Raw genomic sequence first — 20536 nt, forward strand, 5'->3', positions numbered from 1 at the left:
TTTATTGGAAATTATAAAAAAAAATTTCAGATTAAAAATGTAATTCTTTAATTAACAAATAATTGAATATATGAGTCAATACAAGGCATTACAATTTGTCTTAGTTTCTTGATTCTAAATATGCACAGATTTTCATCAAATGTATTGTATGTATATATATAGTAGGTATATAAACCACAGTAAGTTATCTCTTTTTTTTTGTTTGAGGTTTATGTTTTTTAACCATAAAACTACTGGGATTCCACCCTCTGGTCCTGCTAGGTTCTGCTTTGTGAGCCTAGTAGGTGTGTGTTCTGACCTCTCTCTGTCCTTTTCCATTTCAGAGGCAGGTAAGAATTGAAACAAATGAAAAAAAACTCTTTTATGTAGGTTTGTACAGTTCAGACAAATTGTCTGTCCTCCTGCTTAAATGTTTAACTGCTTCTGCACTTTTGTCTTTTTGGTTCTGTGTTCTTGATGTTTTCGACTATAAAGAGCAACACAGTTGCTGAAAACATTATGAAAACCTCTTTTGTTCTCATTTTGATTGTCTGTTGTATTAATTTCAGTGTATCTGAATGGTCTCCCCTCGTTTTTATTACCTTCTTGTGTTTCAGAATGTTTTTTACTTTCTTCCAGTGTGTTAGATTACCACATGACTGTGCATATAAAATACTAGTTTGCTTTGTGCCCTTCATTAGTTTGGCTCAGTCAATGTCTTGTTTAATATAAATATACTGTTTCCTTGAAGATGGCTGATGTGTTACGCTAAAATAAAAGAGAGCTAGCATTTACTGAAATAAGAACAACAGCTGTATTCTTAAATATCATATAATAGATCTTTTTAAGAGCTTTTTATTTTTTAATTGTTTAGCACTACAAAATACTGCTAATCTAAAATGCTGCTCCATGGTTTTTCTGAAGTTTTGCTCTTGGTTTGGAACAACCTGCAAAGTTTTTGAAAGCTGGGGGGGGGGGGGGTTAAGAGATGTTGTAAGACTGTGGTATGTAATAAACCTCCCACTGATGTAATTTGCAAAATGATGAGTTTTCCATAAACTGCTCACTGACTAAATCACTGCCCTGCTGTGCTCACAGACTGAGACACACCCTGTAGTGCCTTACTCAGTATGTCTCATCCGACTTACTTTTATCTCCCCCTCTGATGCAGTTAAACATTTACCCATTAATAATGACAAGGGACAAGGGGACATCCCAAAGCATTTCAACACAAGGCCTCACTTAAAACCCGGATGATGACTTCAAGGATAGCCAAGCACAGCAACAATGAGCTGCAAATGTTTGAATGGTCTCTTAGAAAGCGAGCATATCCTTAGAGTGGATAATGTGTCCTGTATCTATAAGACTATTTCAACACTATAGAGCATTATAGTTAGAGCATTAGTGTATTTTGCACGTAAGCAAAGACAAAGAAGTGTTGCAAAAAACCAGCTTTTTTCTATGAGCTGGAAAGCTGATCAAGAGCCGAAATGGTTCAGGTATTGAGTTCCAGGACACTTCTTGCCAGTTCTGGGCACAGCATCTAATTTGTCAAAAACACTGTCACACTATGTCAAGCTAATGCTTCAGCTTGATGTTCCGCGTTAAAATCTTCTCAATAGAAAGAAACTACTTTACAAGTTCAAATCATCATACATGTTGATTTTTGTACTGTGAGACAAAACACAGGACTTCAGCAACAAGACTCATGCATGGATTTAGAGGTAGAGCCTTCCAATCATGGAAATATGTGTACAGTACCTGTTTATGGCCTCTATGGCATTGAATATTGACAGAGAAGAGTTTATAGCCTTGCTTTCCAAACTTTCATGAGATGATTTTGTTGATGTATGTTCAGGGAATGTTTTTTAAACAGATCTTTGTGGTACACCACTGCCTACATCAACTCTGTTAGCAGCTGTCACCTAAGATATTTTTACGTTAAACTGGTCAGTCCAGGTTCATACAAGACAGCCCTTTTTAAATTCCTGTCTGTCTTAAAATGCACTTTCTGTAATCATATTTGTATGAGAAAGATTTGTTTAGTTTCCTGTGTCAGGTTTGGTCCTTCTATTTATCAATCAGTTTCAGATTTGAAATGGTGCAGTCTATGACTACAGATCCCATACTGTGTGTATTGTTACTTGAACTTCAAGGTCATTGATAAACATCTCTTTTCCTTGTGTGCAACCTAAGGATGTGCAACTGGAAATTATTTTCACACCCGGGTGATTTATTCGTTTTATCCTGTTCTAGACTCTGTAGATCCTCAGTGTCAGTTCTGCTTTACTTAGGATATCGTTGACTAATTCTGAGGAAAGGACTCTTGACACTAAAGAATATACAGTACACACCCATGTACTTCTGCTTGCGGCATAATTATGTCATCACACTTATTAATCGATAAATACATCAGGCAGCCCGTCTTTGTTCTGTTCATTCAGGGAGAGTGGCTGCATACTGACCTACACCTAACTCCTTCAGTGCTTATGCTGCTCAGGCCAGCTGTGGCTCAGGATCAGCACCTGTGGCTGGAAGGTTGCCGGTTCTTATCCCATGGCTGGCAGAGGAGTCCTACTCTGTTGGGCCCCTGAGCATGGCCCTTCACCCCAACTGCTCCAGGGGCGCCGTATAAATGGCTGACCCTGCGCTCTGACCCCCAGCTTCTCTCCCTGTCCGTGTGCCTTGTGGAGAGCAAGTTGGGGTATGCGAAAAGACAAATTCCTAATACAAGAAATTGTATATGGCCAATAAAGTGATCTTACTAAAGCTCAAAAGGATTTCTGGCTTCGGTGCGCTTCTGTATTTGAGTACATGTATGCCCTTTAAAGTCCTAGACATGATAAAAAGAGATGAAAAGGGACTGTGTATTCACAACTTCTAGGGTGACTATTTGTCTCGCATTTAGTCCTAAATATACAGTATATCATGAATATGTTATGGTACAGTACAGATGTCTATAAAGCCTAGAAAGTCAGATTACAAAGAAAATGCATGCTATTGTCTCCAAAATTCCAATCTTGCATTTTTATTATTATAAACTACAAAAATACTTCAGCAGAAACTCTGTGGTAATTAGAGAATTTCTAATCCTCTTAAAATCACTAATTCCTGAATTGTTCTAAATTGTTCTTAGTTTATTATGCAGTCTGGTTTAAGCTGCACCTTGAGCAGTGAGCATGGTGAGGTACTGTATTCTGGAAATGACTAATTAATGTTATTAATTGTAGTGGTGACAGTGGCAGTAGAGACAGTAATAAAAGGTAACACTTTTATTTCTAATAGCTCTGCAACAAGTGTTCTCTCCTTTAAAGGATTATAATATTTTATTATACCCCTCAATAAGAATTACAGTAGGGATTTCAAATGGCTCTACCAACAAAAAACATGCCATCTTTATCTACCATAAAGATATGTATTTGAACTGCTCGTATCGAGTCCTTAAGTGCACAGGTAGTTTGATTATAGCGTCTCACCAAATTGACTTTCCATTTGGCAATTGTATGTTTTCTTAACAAAGCGTTTTTATATTTATGTCATTATAACAGCTTCATGTTCTATTGCAGCTCTGTCCTTTTGCATAGGAAGTTACCAGGTTATGGAACGTGATATATAAAAATGAAATGCTTGTCCTGAAATATACAATATATATAAATAAGAATCGACTGCCTGCTTAACAGAAAAACGTCAGCCAATATTAACACGTTGCACTGCAGAATGATAGTCACCACATCTGAGTTGTCTGGGGCGTCCTATCTGTGAACCTCTCTGTGACGGTGTGTTCCCAGATTGAATTGTTGATATGGCTTGCAGCTCGTGGGAGCCCCTAATTTGATATTGGAATTGGCTGGAGATTGACTTCTCTGGTTCGGTTTGGAATTATTGTTTCGTTCTGCTTAGATCTGCGCTTCCAGACATATTCTTGTCTTTGAAATGATGCCGGCTTCAGTTCCACGTCTCGCCTCCACCCCCCTCTCCCGCAGCGCGTGTTTGTGTTGAGCTTGTCTCGGTAGGGGCCGCCCTCCTCTGACCTTGCACCTTAGAATGAACAATGAGGAAGAGACGGAGGAAGATTTTGCCACCGTTGATAGAGTTCTGCTTCTTTAACACAACATACGAACCTGTGACAGATTGGAATTGAGCCACCCAGGGATCAAACACCTCAGTGTTGTTATTGCACATACCCGTCTGTTATGAAATAATAACCTTAGAGCGCAGCTCTCAGAATTCTGGCTCGGATGACTGTGTGAAATCGTAAATGATGGCCACTTTCTTGGTATTGAGCCTTTGCCTTAGTATTATTAGATATTACAGTACAAATGAACTCCTGTAAAAAGCCTGTAACAAAACTTTCTACTGGGGTTTGGGTGCGAATGACTGTCAGTTCTTTGTTTTATTATTAGCACTGCATGAACATGACAGCACTTCTGAATCACAGGAGGACATTGAACAGAAGTGTACTCCAAACGTATGCCTGGAAATCTGACATGCAGTGAAAACGATTTGTATGACCAATGTTCAGTGGTAATTTACATAATAATTTGGTGCATCTAATTTTAAATGATTAAAAGACTATATTAATAGCAATTGTACGAATTACAACTGATAATTATACTTTATAATTTGCTGTCTTTTGTGGTCTCCAGTTCATAATCCTGTCTTGAGATGCTCTAATATTCCTTTTCTTTGTACAGTGCAAAGCCCTCATTAAATGGACCTGAGCTGACAACTTGTTATAAAAATTTAAATCAAAGACACCATTTCTTAAATTCCTCCCTCTCTCAATAGCCTCAGACATTACCTTCTGCGACAGCAGTAACAACATATCTGTTCTGGAGACACAACATCCAAAAATAGAAGTTTGTTCAATTCCAGATACTGGAATGAAGAGCGCATCAGGACAAATATAAATTTAATATATATGTAATATATATGAAATTTACGAATTTCCCATTGGCCCTTACCAATCATGGCCTCCTAATAATCCCCAAATCTGAGCTAGCTTCATCACTCTGCTCTCCTCCCCACTGAGAGCTGCTGTGTGGGGAGCGTTCTGGCGCACTATGGCTGCTGTCGCATCATCCAGGTGTGGCTGCGCCCTGGTGGTGCTGGAGGGGATCCCCATTACCTGTAAAGCCCTTTGAGTGGAGTGTCCAGAAAAGGCACTATATAAGTGTAAGCAATTACTTTTATTATTATTATTAATTTTATAAAGATAACACAATCAAATTAAAACAGAATGTTTTTAGGCTGAGGATTCCACAATAAAGGGAATAGGAATTTCCCCAAATAACAGAACAGCAGCTCTCTAAAACAAGACCCAAGGTACCGAGCCAGAATCTGCTCCAAGACTGATTAGAACAAGGTTCTGTTGCCTGGCAAACTTCTGTCTCTCCGTTCCTTCTTTCTCTTGTCCTGTCTTTTATCCTGTGTTTCTGTGTGTTGATGAAGACTAATGATTTACCAAGAAGTTAATGAACTAGAGTAAGCCAGAAGATGCCCTTTTATCCTCTTTGATTACCTGTCCTGCAAACTCAGCTGTGACGAAGCAAGCAACCCAGTTTCTCCTCCTTGCTTTTGGGCTTTCTGTTTAGGCTTTGACGGCAGACGTGATAGCAGTAGGTCATAATAATGTAATTTAATCAGACAATGATTGTAGCAGTGTGCTTCTACCTTGTTTATGCCTTAATTATGCCTTCACCCTACCTTCTACCGGAGGGCAGGCTCGGCCATGATCAAGGCTATGGATAATAAAGATAAGTGTTGACTTTGTCTTTACTACTAACGGAGCATTCGTAAACCTCATTACAGTTTTCCCAAAAGGTCTCACCCTGAGACCGTGTAATCTCACTGTCCCCAAAGTGACTGTGAGGGTCTGGTTAGGCAACCTCTGGCTCCGGGTTCAGACAATTCCCTGATTTCCTTCATGCGAAGGAGAGGAATGTGTTACTGGGACTGTCTCCGCGCTGCCCTCTGGTGATTCAACCCTATTTCTGCAGCCCCATCCTGGCCGGCCTGTTGCTGGATCCCAATGCAGAATCTTGTGGTACTAAACACACTGAGCACTCAGCCCTGAATATGTACTACTTGTTTTATACATGAACTTTTATTATATTGCCAAATGTGTCTTTGACCTTTAATTTAATTAATCTTTTATGTGGAACTTTACCAAAACACTTCAGAGACAAGAAACGTACAAGGAACTGTGTCAAGAAAATAACAGCCAGCGCGGAGGTATTGTACTTGTCGTTATTTTATTAAGTTTAAATCAGGATTCACAGATCTTGACTTTCTTAGTAAGGAAATGTGTGAAGTAGAAATGGTGACATACATCTGAGAGAAAAGTTACACGTTCCCGGTGATTTTTCATTTAATTTAATGGATATTCAGTTACTTCAAATGTTCTAAAACTGATGCCTTAATAATAATGAAGCTTTCCTGTAATACCAAAAGGCATTTTCATGTTTGCAATACAGCCCAACAGAAAAGTATAAAGATATTACATACATTTCTGATTGTTCTCTTTCTACATTTTTTTTCATTTCTTTTCTCCCTCTCAACTCAATATTTATTCTAGAAAACATACCAAAAATTGATATGTCACGCATTAGAGACAAAAAACTTTGAAAGAAAGAGATCTGCTTCCTTTATAAGAGAATAACACAGTTGTTTCGGAACCTTAAGATCACAATAAAAAGACATTCACTAGGAATAACAACACCCCAGAACTGAGTGTGCTGAGAGGTTTGGGAGAGGAGGTGGAGGAGGGCTGCAGGAGATGCTTGCAAGAGAGAGAAGGGGATTACTTATAGTATTGATAATGTTAAGGTTTGGAAGTGCCATCAGGAGTGATTATTAAGAATTAAGAATTATTGGCATAAAATGGTAAGGGCTAGATAAAAAGATTGATAAAAAGAGAGTACCTAATATAATTATAAATGTCTGTAGGATGAAGGCATAATTAAGCAGTGTTATATCTGTAACATATAAAGTCTCTCTATAGCAATTAACAGTTTTTATATAGTGATATGATACCAATGCCAACTGTATTTTATAAAAGCAAAGCAACACTTTTGCCTCCCCTGGGTAGAATCTGCTGTAGCCCCAAGAGAATATTGTTAGGTCTACGATGGTGAAAACATCACTTCCCGGACTGTCTCAAGCTTTGCCAGAGGGAGGAAGAGCCATTACACTTTCCCAGTAAAGATGTCTCAGGGCTATATATGCCTTTTATCGGTTTATTCCTCATTGGCATTTGTCAGTTTTAATGCAGGGATTATTGTTAATTAACTTGGAATGTTGCAGCCTTTGAATCATAAAGTGTTGCACAGGGAGGCGGCGAAAATGTAAAAGCTTTCTATGTTTCCATGAAAATTCAGGAAATAAGGAAACCAGGGATGAGCAGAGGACCGTGTGATTCGAGTGAGGCCGTGAAGAGTCACGGTGAAAAGGAACGGGCCCCAGTGTTTGGAAGTGCAGTCAAGGTGACCAATTGGTTGTATCTTGGTTGTCACAAGGCTCAAGACCTTCCGAGAGTCTGCACAGCACATGTCGGTCCCCAGCCCTAACGCTCCTGGCAGGGGACTGTGTCTAAACGCCAAAGGCTCGCTGCACACCTCCGCCCTTCCGCACTAGCCTCCTGCACGAGTCCTGCTAAGTCCCCAAGCTGAGCTAGGAGAACATGCACCACGTGCACTTATCTGGGCAACGTGCCTCTGGCGAGTGCGTCGGGGCTACGCACCTGAGGACAGTGCTCTGGAGCAAGAAGCGACAAGAGGAGCTGTGGTGCTGACTTGTGTGACTGCTTTGGTATGAATGTAGGAGTGTGTGGAAGCTTAACCGCGGCTTACTTGGATCAACAGAAAAGAGAGGAAAATGAGAACAGGCTCATCAGGTGTTGCAGATGTCTCCGCATTGTACATTTGGCGTCCTTTCCAGATATACAAGCACAGCTTAGATTTTCTGGCTGAATGCTTCAATGCCTGAACATCTTCTCAAGAAGCAGCAGTGTCCATTCCAGACAGCAGGGAGAATCCACAACCATATTGTTGGAATATGCATAGGCCTTTATCGGCTTTTGCTCCTAATAATGTATCTTAGGTGTTATTTTCTGTCAAGTTTCATTTGTACAATTACAAACTAGTCTAAATTCTTCAGGTTTTTGGCAGTATTACCTTTCCCTGTAGAATGTCCTGAAGCCCTCTATATTCTCCATGGAAGGCCTTACTAACAAAGAGAGGCAGATTGTTCACATGGGAAAATCCAGATTTTTCTTTCTTTTCAAAAAGTAGGATTGAAAGTCTCTGTTACTGTTTCTGCAACTCCCTGACTGTCCCAGTCTTTCCACACCACTGCACATACTGGGAGTGGAGGGTCTGGCACCCTGCAGCTAACTGGAATAAATATCAGGCACACTTCAGGATACGGCACCATTCCGCACGTGAGAAATTCTTGACTTTGTGTAGACACCTGTGTAGAACATTAACAATGAACAAATTATCCTCCTCTCACCTCACTAGAGGAATTGTAAGAGAGGTGAACAAAACACGGTTGAGAGCACACAAAGCCTGTTTATATACATCTTTATTTATTCATATCTCCAGCAGCCATATCACTCTGCAACTCACAACTGGCAGCCCCACTGAAGCTCAGCAGGTGTGAGCCTGGTCAGTACCTGATGGGAAAAACTAAGGTTGCTGCTGGAAGCGGTGTTAGTGGGGCCAGCAGGGGGCGCTCACCCGGCAGTCTATGTGGGTCCTAATGCCCCAGTATAGTGACAGAAACACTATACTGTAAACAGGCACCATCCTTCGGATGAGACGTAAAACCGAGGTCCTGACTCTCTGTGGTCATTAAAAATCCCAGGACGTTTCTTGAAAAGAGTAGAGGTGTTACCCCAGCGTCCTGGCCAAATTGCCATTGGCCCTTACCAGTCATGGACTCCTAATAATCCCCATCTCTGAACTGGCTTCATTACTCTTATCTCCTCCCCACTGAGAGCTGGTGTGTGGAGAGCATTCTGGCGCACTATGGCTGCCGTCGTATCATCCAGGTGGGGCTGCACATTGGTGGTGGTGGAAGGGATCCCCATGACCTGTAAAGTGCTTTGAGTGGAGTGTCCAGGAAAGTGCTATATAAGTGTAAGCAATTATTACTATTATAATTATATCTATATAGATATTATCATTTGTTTATATTAGGTTCAATGTGGTATTAGGTGGCCAAGATATTTGAATCCATTGGTTCTCAATATACAGTAAATAAAAGAGGGTTTATACAAAATACTGATAGTTACAATTATACTAGCCAGCAGGATGTTAACTTTTCTCTTTCTCTTCTTATGATTTTATAATAGCTAAGTAAAATGCCTAAGAAAGTAGGGTCTTGATTTATGTTTATGAGTATGCACAATTCTCAGTCATTGTATTTTCTACATCCTGCAGTATTTATTTTTCTTAACACTAATTGTTGAATGTCACATTGTAAACCTATTCAGCATCTGATACCACATACTGGATGGTATGTTAAATAAAACCTCGGACAAACCTTTCTTAACAAGGGGAGAGCCAGAGTCTTTTCTCGGCAAAAAACGACAGTGTTTAATTGGACGTTTTCCCTGGCTTGGGCTCCATCCCCCATTGACGAGACCTCGACAGCATCTGCAGACACAGCAGCGGGTTGTGCAGCGTCACCTGAGAGACCCCTTCCAATGAGCGCGACCTTCCTGCGGCATGTACTGCCAAGGTCAAGGGCCCTAATGAGCATCAGAGGTAATTAAATGCATAACAATGAGAGGAGGGCCCTTTTTCCGAGAGCTCGGATTCCCCTTGCAAGAGATGTCACAGGGCCTGTGCCATTCAGATCTTCTCTAGCTGCTCTGCGAAGCTGCCAGGAGGCTGAGGTACAGCAAACCAACAGTGACATCTGCTGTGCTGCTTCCCTAACTGGAGGGCTGCAGACACAGCCTGCCCCAGCTACAGCCTCTGTGTCATCGCTGTGTCAACGCAACGACTCACACTGTTGTTTTTGCCACAGAGTTCTCCGCTTCTTTATTCTTTTTTGTATTGCTTACATAGGTCGGGCCAGTTCCTGCTGTGCAGTGTATCCGTTTTTTAGCTCCCATCACGATGCCACGAGATAGGCCCGGGAGTCATCAAGAGGCGCAACAGCAAAAAATGCAACAGGCACGCAAGGCTAGGGAAAAAAAAGATGCAAAAGTAATAAAATCACACCATCTGCTCTGTGGCTGAAAAGATGATTTCAGGCAGGAAAAACATGACCGCGGTCTTTTGTCCATGTTTGCCATGCAGTTGTGATGCTGATTCGGGTATAAAGAGGCACCAATGTTGGAACATAACATACTGTTGTGCAACACTTCAGTGCATTCGCACTGTCCTCCTGCAGCCGTCCTGAAACAGCTCGTTAGGCACCCTAATGGACGAGGCTGCTGTGGCTGTTCAGATGCAAAAATAAACAAATGAATAAGGTGGACAAACACAGGGTGGAATCAGCTTTATGGGAATCCTGTGGTTGTATAATTGTCGTAATGGCTTACAAGCAGCTGGGCTGGGAGCACTTGAACATTGATGTCATTATCAGAGAGCAAAAGTGAGGCTGGGCATTTAGGTACGATTCGGCTGGATAGCAATATTTTGTTTCGCCTTGATTGTGTGATGTGTTACTTCGATAGTTACTGTAAGTTGGTGGTGATCTAAAGAAGGCTTCCCATTTGTAGTCGCATTTAACCAGCTGGTAAAACTTCATAGTATTGTAGCCGCAGGATTTAAGATAATTGTCAGTATAAATGTCTGCTGCTATAGAGGAGTGAGTTAAAAAGTGACAGAATCTCATACATTTGAAGTCATTGCTCTTGCTAGTATTCATTTAGAAGGCCCGACTAGAATGACCAGTTTCCGTTTTTAAAAGCAGTGCTTTTGAATATTCCTCATACAGAATGTTGAATGAGGAATATGCCGTAAGATAGAAAGAGATGGCAAACTTGAAAAGTAAAGCTCAGAATCTTCTTCCACTGCTCACAGGTGGTTTTCCTTTCGAGTCACAGTTAGAAGTTACATTGCATTTGTTTATGGAGACTAATTGCATGCTTTTTATGATCTGGTATCTTTTATCAAACAGAGGGTAGCAAGTCACCATTCACTGTAGGACAATACTGCATAACAGTACAAAGAAAAGAGAACACAAGACAATTTCACTGCTCAGCTTTTCATCTGCATTGTCTTCAATAGTTTTAATCTATTCTTAGGTTATTCTTTTTTTCAGTGACAATTTTTCTTATGATAGTACTTTTATCGCTTCAGATAACCAAAAGTCATTTTTACCTTTTTAGCTCTGCACAACACACAGTCATCAGTCGTACAGTGAAAATTTTATATTCCGATAGTGTGCAACAATGGCTGATCAAATCATATTTTTTTATTGATGAAATTAGTATTTAGAGAAGGAATGTTCCTTTGTCTTTCTTTGAAAAAGGAAAACAAAGAGGAATGTTACACAACGTAGAGAGTTAAACATGCTGTGCTTTTCTGAGCTGTTTTGGTTTTCATCTCTACATTATATTACAGCTGAGGTAGACTCATCCACCTGGTTATTGGTGGAACTTGTTTGCCCCAGCTGTGCAAGACAGATGACAGATTAGGGCACATCTTCCCGAAACATCTCTTCTCCCAGTTCTTCAAGGGTTAGAGTGGAGCTGCAGAAGCAGGATATCTATCGATTTCAGTGTTTCGTGCTCTAAACTGCCAAACTGCGAATGTGAGATTATAAGAGTTAAATCAGGGGCTGGATGGTGGTGCAGTGGCCAGCATTCCTGCTTCTCAGACCTGAGGCCCTGGGTTCACTTCTGGACTTGGGTTGCTCTAGGTGTGGAGTTTGCATGTTCTCCCTGTGTTTGTGTGGGTTTCCTCCTAGTGCTCTGGTTTCCTTCCAAAGTCCAAAGACATGCTGGTAGATTAATGGGGTAATCTGGGAAGTTTGGACCTGGTGTGAGTGTGTGTCTGTCTGTGTTTGTCCTGCAATGGACTGGTGTCCCATCCAGTTTGTATCCCATTTTGCGATTATTACTAGGGATGGGCTCTGGCACTCCTTACAATTCTGATATATATCGGAGCAGATCTGTAAATTCTCCTGTCACAGACATGTCCAGCTCCTCGGTTTGTTAGCTAATGCTACATCAGTGCCATACTGTACACTGTTGTGCCATTGGACTGCTCTGCCATCAGATTTGAACAGGTGTGCTGTGGATTTTTTTTTGAGAGATCACACCAGGAAAAAAAAAAATCAGGGTGTTAGGAACCAATACCATTGATGTGGCTATGGGCGTACCACTCTTTTTCTTCATACAGAAGTGTCTTGACTCTCCATGCTTGTACTTACTGGGCCTCTTCACCATCACTAATCATTTGTAATCAATTCTGTTTTTTTAACCAGTGTTTAGAGGCAGTGCCAGACCTCACATGTCGCTAGGCAACAGAATGTCAAGTGCAGAGCTCACAACACTTGTTCTAATTTGTGCCTAAGGCAGTGAAAGGTTTTAACACTCTCCTCTAACAAGGGTGATTGCATTGCATGTGAGGGATATGTAACAGCATTGTTAGAGGCTAACCTGCTTGTGGTACCATAAATGGTAGTAGTAATCGATGTGCTCTCTCTTTCACACAGAGATTACTTACTTTCAAGCCATAGACAAAGAATCAAAGGTCACTTGCAGTGAACTCAGAACAATTCTGAAAAATTTCATTTTTAGAGGGAAAAATGACAGCAGATCTAACAGCAGTTTCAGATATGTACAAATAAGAGCCAGAAGTACTTTTACCTTGAAAATCACAATTGCAGTTTTCACACTACGTACTGTATTTAGCAACTTCTGTAGAGTTAGCAAAGAAATGTTTCAGTTTACGGAGAATCTCTACCTTCAGGGCTTTCTTTTTAATCACTTAATAACAGGTCAATTTTTGCAGAAGATGGTGTTTGTTACCAAGATGGCAGAAGTATTAAATTAATCCAAACAACATTTAAATTATTCTTTAAGGGAGGTACAGAGACAACAGTCTTTTGTAAAGGCTCTCCTCAAGCTCTCCGAACAGCTGGGCACAGGGAATGATTTTCAATCACTGCTGACCTTTGCCAAGTGTGAGCCATTGACACGGAGGTGAGGAATTACAGTGCATCCCATCGCTAATTTCTTATCCCACCTGTCAGACTGTCGCTGAGAGAGCCTGCTTCTCCTCAGGAATGGCACCTCGACGGTTCGGCTACATTTAGAAGCGTTTTCTATTCTGAATGTCTATATCTGTTTCTAAATAAATTCTGATAACATTGTCATTTATCAGTCTACTGTAACTGTAGTTATAGTGTGATACTAAAATGTAAGGAATCTATTACTGTTATTTTTCTGACTGAATACTCAAAAATAAAATGTTTAAATGAATTGAAAGCTGTACTAAAACCAGGAGGCTGGCCTTCAGCCTTAATAAGCCACATTTATTAAGAATCACTCAGAAAAAGAGCACACAATATGCATTTAAAAATCGGGTGGTGTTATTCTTCATGAACTTGTAATGAAAAATAATAACCTGGTCTCTAAACATACATGCTACATGCTTCTATGAAAAATGAGGTGTCACTATCTGTATTTTGATTTTGACATTTGACATTCAGTGCATCTGAAGTTTAAATTAGTGTGTTCTCTCTGAACATAAAGAATCTGATCACAGAGCACGAAATCCAAGTTGTTGTATGATAACCACTTTGTAAAACGCTGTGAATTTCAGGTTTAAATATCTGGTGCAGAAATACTGCTGGAGAGTTTTCCGTTTTATGTGCAGCATATTTCTTTTTTTTTTTCACCGAATTTGCGAGGTTGCAGAATTCCTCAGCGGTGGTATTACGTGACAATCGAATAGTTCCGAGCTTAACAGTGTATTTCGTTTGTTACATGTGCTGCAGCGTTTGTTAAATTTATTTTTTCAAAAGTCATTTTGGCTTTTACCAGCTTTGTATCGTGTAATCAGTAGAGTGTAGAGATAGAGATGCAATATACACAAATATATGCAGAGCGTGGGTGTGTGGTGCTTGAGACTGAATGTTCTAAAGAAAGTTTGAACAAGTTCCAGCAACCTGACAGCACTTTTCCCTTCCTTCTGTGTTAAAGAACTCGATGTGGTTCATTATTTACTGTAGGACATACCCTTGAACCACTGCCAGGGAGTAAATCTGTGAGTGTTAGATTTCAGGTTAAAAATCCTGCACCAGGGGGTCCCAAAACAGAATGAAGCCTCGGATTTTGTTATTAATATCTGACTCCCTGCACCTTTCAGCTTTCTAATTATATTCCGATTAATTGGCCTGGGTCTCAGGGAGCCACATATGGGAAATGGCAATATCAGTACACCTCCTTGTGCCACAGTGGCTGTGTGTTCCCCTGCACTGCCCTGTTAATTAGTCCCGTTGTTTAGTGAGATTAACAGGGAGTGCTCTATAAACAGGCATACGAAAGGAGTTAGTCCGCGCAGTAGGTTGGCTGGTGCCGTCATCCTTCCACGCTGTCATTCACTTTACGTTGCTAGCTTCTATTTTACATTCCTGCCTCTCTTTTCTTAGTCCAAGTCATTTCAAGTGCATCTCTGAGAGCTGCAGGACTTTGACGAATTGTGCTGTGACGCTCTGTCTCTGCGGAAGGGCGCTTGTTGACTTGGCTGTGTTGGAAAGGGAGGTGACATCACAGGAACCCATAACCAGCAGTCATCCAGTTCAGACAGTGGGGCTTTCTGAGGCTAACCGAAAGTTTGGAATCTGCCTCATCGTTTAACTGAGTTTGAATGTGCTCTTTCCATGCACGCTGTGATTATTCTCAACCCCGAAGAGCTAAAGTGAAGAAACAAAATCTCTGATTCGTGCCCCAGGTCAGTGGTTTCTCTTGCTGCTGCGCTAGAATATGTACAGAAAGTGCAGTGGTTCATGTTCCAGTGTCCTTTGTTGTAACTGTGCGTGACCGATTTGCAAGTAGTGAAGAACTTGTGGGGGAAAAGTGTGCTCAGGTGATTTAGCCTTCTAAACTTTCAGCACCCTTCTCCACTGTTACCTTAAATGTGTTATAAAGATATCACCATCCTTGCTATTGAATAAGCAATAGGATCCAAATTCTATCTTGAAAAATAAAGAGGAATTTGTGATGCCGGTTCAGGGCTCTGTAATCCCATGCTCTGCAGTCACATTTATCAAAAGCAGTTTTTCTCTTCTGACCTTTTCCACAATAACTTAGCCGTGGCGTGATGCAGCGTGCTGCCTCGTCACCCCCGCCTGCGCAGGCCGAGCTCCCGGCTCCAGGGGGAGAGAGTGGGGGAGGACACCCGGGAACACCGACCCCCCTCGCACCCGAGAAGCTGCCACTAGGCACCGAGAAAGCCGTGTGACAAACGGGCCTAGAAAAAAAAAAGCAAAAGAAACACGTTTTGGATTTGAAGCACACAATTCGGCTCTTTTGCTGGAAAACGCACTCACTGACCCAATTGCAGAAATCTTCCCTCCACATAACTGTGCCTGCTGTCTGCGTGTAGCAAGCACAGCTTCAAAAGGAGGTGGTGTGTATCCCACATCTTCCATCTTCCATCCGTCTTCTAATCCGCCTATCCACTCCTGCGTCATGGGGGAGTTGGAGCCTATCCCAGCAAACAAGAGGCACAATGCAGGGTCCACCCATCACAGGGCAGACACACAGACAAAGTCCCACACACGCCAGGGCCAGTTTTCCTAGAAGCTAATTAATCTACCTGTATGTCTTTGTATTGTGGGAGGAAACACTCACAAACACGGGGAGAACACGCAAACTCCACACAGATAGCACCCCAGGAATTGAACCCTGGGCCCCAGCCCTCTGCACATTCTGTGTTCTTGTATATGTTCCCATCTGGAATGGAAACCAGCGCTTCACCTGTTGCCAACAGGGCTGAGTTGAAGGCAAATGAACTGGAAATCTCAAGGTATTAATTAAAACTCAGGAGACGTTATTGCTGGTACTGGAAGTCCTGTTGTTACTTTCAAGGACACCCAGAGCTATCTTGCTGTGGGTATTTTTGTGAGTTTCTCTCCTCCTGGTGCTCCTGCTACAGTAATTCAGTTTGCTAATTTGGCTTTTAGGATTCCTGTTCTACATGGAAAAACGTGGGTGTCAACGCTGTCTCCACTGAGGAAAACAAGACAGGGGGAATTGAGCTCTCTGCCTCTCTAAAACAAGCATTACTCTCCTGTGACAAACTGACAGGTTGCTGTGCGTGACTCAGGTCACTGTGAAGAGGAAACAGACACTTCCATCACATAAGGAGCAGTGGGCTCGTAACTGTGCAGAGACCTTACCATCACAACAAACAGCGATTTAAATTGGACATGTTTTTCTCTGCTGTGTGGCATCAGTGTTTGTTCAATAGTAGTAAATCAATAGAAAAGGCACCAGCTTCAGTTCCTAGATGAGCTATATGAACATAAAAAATAAGAAGAGACCATTCAGATGAATGGCTTGAAGTGGCTTGTTTGATTTGCTAGTTGCTAGATGTTCAATATTTTGCTAGTTGCTAATTGATCTGAGCCACTGATTCAGCTTTTCCCTGAAGGTTAGTTAGTGTATCAGCTTCAACAATGGGACAGAGGCGTGTTCCGAACACACATTTCTTTGTGTCAAGACGTGCCTCCTCTTTCAGTTTTAAATGCGTGTACTTCCTCTAAATGTCCTAATTTTCTCCAATTTGATTTGACCAAGTGCTTTGGGTTAAACATGTCAATTCTTGTCAGTCCAAAAAGGCAATTCTTGAATGCATGAATCTGGGCTCCTCTAAATGGGTCCAGATCATTTTGGCCTTCTGACTCTTAAAAACCCAGGAAGGTGGGCAGTCTTTGGACTGATCCAAGAGCAGCAATATTGAGATATTGTGTTCAATATTTTAGAATGCAGTGCCCAAAATTGTGCTTAATTTACTCCATGAGATGATGCCAGTGCGGTGACAATTTTAGCATACTGTAGAATCCCTTCATTATTTTTCTTTGCTTCTAACTTTTACTCAAATGCACTACAGAGAAAAATGATGTATGAGAAGGCCTGTTGGCTTCCAGTTCCTCCTTCTAAGTTTGTATTCGCATCCAGCTTGCCTGTTGTTATGTCCCAGCTCGCAGTAATGACCCCTGTACCACATGGGGAAAGCGAAGACGGGCAGCCTAGGCACTCCAACCACCTCCCACCATACCTTCTGTCTTCTGACATCCTCAGCTGATGTTAACACAAGCCTGCAGGCATCTGGAAGAGTTGCACAATCTGTTGTTTTGCTCAGAACAGAAAGCCACTAGCACCAAAAGTCCCGGACTACACTTAAAGATGAATTGGCAGTCCTGTGCCACTACCTTGGGCATGGCAGTGACAATCCATAGTAGCATGACCCAGGCTCGAACCTGTGACTGTTGACCAAGTTAAGGTTTAAATACATTTGGTTTTAGTAAGCCAGATCCCAAAGAGACCCAAGAAGAAATTGTATTCATGAGCTCTTTTCCACGCTTACATTACGCAAGAACAGAGCGACACAAGAGTCTGACCTCTGTGACCCACAATGCATGTTATAGCCTTCTCCATTAACCCTTTATAAATGCACTGAGCCAAAATCTTGTCTGGAAGGCGCATTTCCAGATTTATGTGGGGGAGAAGAACAATCTTAAGTTGTGTTTGCACAATGGTCCTGCATTTCAGTTAAAACACCACCATCAAGGTGTACTCTTTATCCTCTACCAGGTTTCTAACCTTAAGTTAATCAGGGGAGGTGTCACTGGTTCATCTGAAAGGTAGCTGAGGATCACAACAGAACTTAGAATCCTTCCATATGAGTTATTGAACAGTTCTGAAGAGAAGGGTGTGTAGCTATGGTTTAACAATGTGGACAAGCACGAAACCAATGGCGCCTCACTGGTCTTTCTGTATTCCAGCATCACGTGCTAAACAAGTGGGGTTATGCTGCCTTGTCCAATGTCAGCGCTTGTAAATTATATACTGTAAGCAATGTGAAAGTGATCATTTCAGTAGATAATGCTTTTAAAGCAGAACACAATAGATCTACTGAAGAGTGTCGTCAATACTGAACAAGAGCACGAAACGTCATAGTTTGCCTTGAGACGCCTGTCGCAGCTCAAAGCAAATATTCATTTTCAATTAAGAGGGTATGGCGTTTACTGTGATAGCTCTGATGTCTATTATGCAGTTTAAAAACTCATTCGATTGCTGCTCTCTTCCTCAGTTATGCTCACCCCCAGTTATGGACCTTTAAACATATCATAAAGAAGAGCAAAACTCAATAATTAAGGCAGTGTAGACTGGGAGAAAATGTTCTAATGTGCTGATATTTCTTAATGCTGATCATTTTTATGTTCGTTGCTTTCATTACATTTGCACAGTTCACCTCTCCTCCCCACTGATAGCTGATGTGTGGTGAGCGTTCTGGCGCACTATGGCTGCCGTCGCATCATCCAGGTGGATGCTGCACATTGGTGGTGGTGGAGGGGAGTCCCCATTACCTGTAAAGCGCTTTGAGTGGAGTGTCCAGAAAAGCGCTATATAAGTGTAAGCAATTATTAATTATTATTATTATTACTTAGGATATCTTATGGCTTAAATATAACAATACGGTGTAGCCTCTAAGCTTGTCTTTGCCCTAAGCTAGAGGGCTTCACTGTAGTCAGCCAATGCCACTCCTGTGGCTTTTAAAGCAATAGAATGGCTACCGCATTCATTTTCCTCATCAGTGAAATCCAAGAATGCACTGTAAAAAAAAAGAATTGCAGGGATTTTCTTTTCTTTTTTGGATTATATTTATTAGTGGCAGAAGGATCCAGAGAGGAGTATAACTGCTGTGATTGTAGTAGTTTGTCATTTGGAGGCTCCTGGGTCTCTCAGAGCACGTAGATGAGTGTAGCTCAGTAGGGATCTGGGTGGAAAAGGTCTAAGACAGGTGATGCGCAGCAGCAGATCTCTGAGGAGACGTAGAACATGAATCTTCCAGAGAAGAGAAGCCTGCAAAGGGCACAGTCAGGTTATGCTTGTGACTATGCCAGGACAGGGTCATGAACTGTTAACTTTTGTAATGAGAGTCCCTTTTTGGAGCCTTCAAAGAAATACACCTGTTCCATCTCTCCTGCTGCTTTTTCCAAAGATTGAGGCCGAGAATAATAGAAAAGGAAGAGTGGGCAAATGGCACACTGAGTGCCAATGGTCTGGCTTTGGGACTGTGTAGGCTTCTCCGCAAGGGGACTGTCAGTGTATCACAGCAGCCCGGAGGGGTTCTGCAAACCAATAGGAGTGACAGACCACTGAAACACATGTTTCTAAAACTGGGTTACATGTGGCGGCCTGGGGGCTGGCATTCACCACAAACTGTGAAATAATACGACATAACAATGGTTTTAGCAGTCCCTTCCTTGTCCTTGCTCTCTCCCTCGTGTGTCAGTGGTGTGTCAGGTTCACAAAGCAGATAAACTATGTGTACAATAAGAAGTGCGTATGGTATTGTAATATAAACAGTAAACATTTGTATTCTCTCTATCTAATGTACAAATCTTTGTATTTAAGTCTGAAAGTTATTATAAACCAGAACAAAGTTTCCCTTATACATTTTGAGATCAAGTAATATTTGATTTCATAGCATCCACCCAATTTTTGTAAAGAAACTGTCTCAGTCTTTCTTGGATAAGGTGAAAGATGAACACATTTGCATTTTAAACATATAATTTGAAAAGGCCAGTTAGACCTTGTGATATTTAAGCCATAAGATATCCTTCATCCTAAGGAGGTGAACTGTGCAAATGTAATGAAAGCAATGCATATAAAAATGATCAGCATTAAGAAATATCAGCACATTAAAACATTTTCTGCCAGTCTATACTGCCTTAATTATTGACTTTTACTCTTCTTTATGAGATGTTTAAAGGTCCATTTACAGAGAGGTTTTGCAGAGTCCGCAATTCTCAGTGCACTGACTTGCCTTATTATTCAGCAGGCAGTAACTTTAAAGAGCTTCATACACAATAACCATTTCAGTTCCATGTGCCTTCAGCTGCTCTGCAGATAGCTCATGTCCATATAATGAAAGAATAGAAATGATTGGTGGTTGTAGTGTTGTCTGCCAGGCACATTATCCAAGGCAACATGCAGTTTAACAGGAATACAAGCTCAGTCACATGGCAGGTAGTACTGCTGCTTCCCACCTGCTGGGTCCTAATCTGTGTTCCAGCCCGGGGTGCCTTCTGTGTGGAGTTCGCATGTTCTGCCAGCGGTTGCATGTGTCCTCTCCAAGCCCTCTGGGTTCCTCCCACAGTCCAGACAGGTCAATAGGCATGTCTGCAGTGTCACCAGTATGTAAGCACGAGGAAATGATGTGATACGTCCTGTGCTGCACTGGGTTTCAGGGCGTGTTCAAATTTCAGGCACAATGACAATAGTGAGGGGAGTTTGGGCGACCCATCCACTCAGCTAGGCCGTAATTCCCTTAGGTAGTCATGCCAGATACTCTGT

This window comes from Lepisosteus platostomus, chromosome 25 (genome assembly GCF_059453375.1).
Source record: "Lepisosteus platostomus isolate fLepPlt1 chromosome 25, fLepPlt1.hap1, whole genome shotgun sequence".
NCBI classification, from domain to species: domain Eukaryota; kingdom Metazoa; phylum Chordata; class Actinopteri; order Semionotiformes; family Lepisosteidae; genus Lepisosteus; species Lepisosteus platostomus.